Below are 4,516 nucleotides of genomic sequence, written 5' to 3'. Positions count from 1 at the left end.
ACAATTGGGTCCATCAAATCGTTTTTCTACTACTTCTGAGTTCTGAGTTTTTCTGGGGAATGTCAAAACATGAAGCCCACTAAATATTTTAATGGGCCTGCTCATTCTAATAGGCCTACTATTGTTGATTCGATTCACTTTTACTAATTGTTTTATTTTAGCTTGTGAATATGTTAAATTGATAGATTAAATTAAAAAATATTTATTCTTAATTTTTACTTTGCTAGTAGAAAGAAAATGTTCATATAAATATTATATGTACATGGTCTTCGAAAAATAGAAATAGTAACAAAAACAGAAGTGCACTACCTACCAAATTGAGGTTTGTATATTTTCTTCCCCTAATGGTATTGGCTTTTCCACTTTATTGATGAGTATATTTTCATTGTGACAAAATTGCTTGTCAAGCAAGTGAACAAAAAGAATATAAAATCTTTAAAATTATCATGTGAATATTGAGATGAATTTATTACAAAGAGATGGCATTTTATTGTTAGAGAGATGATTAGAATATAGACTCAATGAACCACCCATATATAGACATGACAAAACAAACACGGAGAAAATTAAGACAAAAATGAATCATAAAAAGCATCAATTATTGAAAATAAGACAAACTAATTGTTAAGACAAGTAAAAATTACCTTGATACTAAAAAGATAAAAATGCAACAGTATCGTTATATATAAGTAATTGGATCATTTTTCAATCTGCGATTATTATTCTTGCGCAAAAGTCATGTTACTCTTCTCTGTGTCGTTTCAATTTTATTGAATATCCCCTAAGGGACTTGTAAACAAGTAATTAAAGCATATGCTAACATGTTTTGTTTCAATAGATCGACTACTTTAATTAGCAGGAGAACTTTTATTTTTAATACATATTATTACCGAGTCTGAAGCTTAAAGGGTATAAAATGTTAACAAAAATTGAAAATGTTTTATAAATTTTTATTTTAATCAAAAGGGCAAAATCGCTAAAAGAGCAGCGATATTGCTTACCGAAACATAAAATTTCTATTAACATTTTATACCCTTTATACTCCGAATTATATTTTTACATTCAACAATTTGGTACGTACGTTCTCACGTGAACCATTTACCTTGTTAATCTTAAATGATTGCATCTTCTCTATTACCAAATAAAACAAGGTTAAGAGAATAATATTACATGATGGTTGATTAGACTATTGAGGACCGCTAGGACAAATGTTAAATTATTACATTAGTCGTTTTATTTTATGTAACACCGTTTGATTTGTTATGGAGTTAAAGAAAAAAAAAATTGAAACTTATACTTCAAAATAATTCTTAGATATCTATGTAGTTGTAAATCATTTCATTAACAGATAAATGTCAAAAACGCACCTAAACGATACCTTTTTTGAGTTTCATACTTAAACTATTGAAAGTTTGAGTTTCATACCTAAACTATCGTTTTTAGTTTGAGAAACACACCTCTCTCTTTTATATTACTCCCATCATGGCATGTGTAATACATACACACACTCTCTCTCTTTTATTCACACTCCACATGAATAAAATATTCAACTTTAAAAAAAATAAAAAATTATTAGTATTAATTAAAATTAAAAATTTAAAAATTATTATAAGAAAAATAATATTTTCTTTATAAAATAAAATGTAAAATATTTTTCTTGCCCTTTACCATTTTTAAAAGTTTTTTATTTTGTTTAAATTTCTTTTATAAAAGTATTGCATTTTTTAGTTTTTCTCCCCCTCCCCCAACCCTTACCAAGTACTAACTTAGGTATTATTTTTTTCTTAAAAATTCTGTTCATCTCAGTTAACTTTCCGCTTTCAAAATTTTTTTCCGTGTTAAGATATATATATTAAAAATATTTTTTACTTGCTGTCACAAAACTTTTTATATTTTTTAGTTGTTTATGTTATATTTGGTACATTAGTAGAATTTTCTTTTAGAAATACATGTACGTGCATATCTAACACAAAATAAGAAAAACGTAAAAGAAAATAAAAATTAGGAGCGAAAAAAGAAATAGGATGGGATAGATTTTTCTAAATAAAATAATATCAATTTCTATAGGGGGAGGGGGGGATGAAATATGAAAATTTTAAAAATGTTTTATAAATGATTTCTTTTAAAAAAAAGATGGGATTGTCGCGGAGGAGGGGTACGTGGAGGAGGTGGTGGAGTGAGATAAGAAAAATAATTTAATTTTTTATATTTATATTAATTTTAATTTTTAACTAATATTAATTTTTTATTAATTTAATTCTTATCTAGATAAAATATTTTATCTATATAGAATGTCATGTGTAGAGAGAGTGCACTACATACACCTCTAAGGTGTGTTTCTCAAACTAAAAAGTGATAATTTAGGTGTGAAACTCACACTTTCAATAGTCTAGGTATGAAGCTCAAAAAAAAGTGAATAGTTTAGATGTATTTTTGACACTTATCTCTTTCACTAAAGTTAAAGTAGAAAATTTAAAATTTAATTTTTTTTAATTATATTAAAATAATATTTATTTTGAGACAAAAGACGAATTAAAAAAGAAAAGGAAAATTATATGAATATATATTTTAATTAAAAGGAGGACCAAAGTGTTTGGAAGATGGAGAATCAAATCTGAATGAAGTAACTACAGAATATGACATTACTTCTCTTTTTCTACTACCAAATTATGCATTTGTCTAAACTAAGTTGAGAAATTTTCAACCACATATTTACAGTCCACACATACATAAATTCTTCTTTTTCATTTTAAGGAGGGAATTTTGTATCATAATAGGTTTCAGTTTTTTTTTTAAAAAAAAAGAATAAAAAGTAAAAAATATCAAATATATCTCTAAACTATTTAAAACAGATTGAAGTTACTCCATTATAATTTTATGTAACTATTTAAAACAGATTGAAGTTACTCCATTATAATTTTAAGTTATAATATAGTTTTGTTTCATTTTCCTGTGATTATCTTTGTAGTCTTAATTATTTACTCGTATAAAGTTTCTTCTTAAAATACAAAACCATAGCTCTATCCATAACTTTTGTGATTTTGAGGATTGGAGAAATTAATTGCCACAAATTTACAAAGTAGGGTTTCATATAAAACCATAAACGTCACTAAGAAGAAATTAACCAAAAATTTTAATGGACTTGGAAAGAAAAATTAAGTAAAAACATCATAATTATTGGAACTTTATGGCTTATTCATCTCTTCATGTCATTATCAAAATCTAAAGCAAGATTATGCACCACCTTTTAATCACATCATGATCCTCGAATTCCACCTCCTATAATTATTTTTTTGTTTTCTAAGTTCGATTATTTTGCATAGCATTTTTCTCAATTAATTAGCTTCTCCTTTTTAATTTCCTTTATATCATAGTATTAGCCTCCTTTATAAAATTTATTTTGACATTATATATTTAGTAGCTACAGAATTGTTATATATATATATATATATTATATATATATATAGGACTCAAACATATTGTACGTGTATGTATTATTAGGCCACTTCACAACAATCATCGTTTATGATAATATTTTATAGGAAAAAGGGTTAATGCCCCTAAACTGTTCGAAAAGGTCTAGATATACCCTCCGTTTAAAGTTTAGTTCATTCATTTCCTCGCCGTCCAACTTTCGGTCCAAATATGTCTTTATGGGCGTTAGTTGTCATGTTGACATATCCAACACACTTTTCATTTTTTTAAATGCCACATGTAATTATTATGTCATTTTGACCTTACCACATGACATTTATATGAAAATAGAAAGATTTTCGGACTCATTAACAACTAATCAACCCTTAAATCAGCTCATTTTAAATACTTTATCCGACCCATTTTTAATAATTTTATTTAGTTTTTACTTTTTCGGTAAATCTCGAAAATGAGTAATTGATTAATAAAAAATAGAAAAAATATGAAAAAAATATATAAAATTAACGACAAAAATTCACAAATAAATATAGTAACTTTAATTTCAATTTAAACAATTTTTTTAAATTTTTATTTTTTTGATGAATCCCGAAAATGAGTATTAATTAATAAAAAATATAAAATAAATGCCAATAATTAAAAAATAAATACAGTAACCTTAAATTCAATAATTTTAATATTTTTAAAATTTTTAATGTTTTTTTGGCTAATCACAAAAATGAGTTTATTAACAAAAAATAGGAAAAAAATATAAAAATTACGCAAAAAATTCACAAATAAAAATAGAAAAAGATGAAAAAAAATATAAAATAAAAAAAATTGTTGAAACTATTGAATTTAAGGTTACTATATTTATTTGTGAATTTTGACGTAAATTTTTTATTTTGTTTCCATATTTTTCCCTTTTTTCATATTTTTTATTAATCAATTACTCATTTTTGAGATTTATTGAAAAAATAAAAATTAAACCAAATTGTTAAAAATGAATCGGATAGTGAATTTAAAAGGGGGTTAATTTATGGGTCGGATTCGATGTTTATGAGTCTGAATATCTTTACTTTTTTATATAAATGTCATGTGGTAA

General features: G+C 24.8%; 1 non-coding gene across 1 annotated transcript; it reads right to left on the bottom strand.

Annotated features, from left to right (window-relative positions):
- Nucleotides 1–687: 687 nt before the first annotated feature.
- LOC112939961 (U6 spliceosomal RNA) lies at nucleotides 688–790 on the bottom strand. Its single transcript, XR_003245839.1, has one exon. It is a non-coding gene; the product is annotated as a U6 spliceosomal RNA (small nuclear RNA).
- Nucleotides 791–4,516: the final 3,726 nt, after the last annotated feature.

The sequence above is a fragment of the Solanum lycopersicum genome, chromosome 2, assembly GCF_036512215.1.
Source record: "Solanum lycopersicum chromosome 2, SLM_r2.1".
NCBI lineage: Eukaryota > Viridiplantae > Streptophyta > Magnoliopsida > Solanales > Solanaceae > Solanum > Solanum lycopersicum.
The sequence above is the reverse complement of the archived record's forward strand: the minus strand, read 5'-3'. Positions and strand labels throughout refer to the sequence as shown.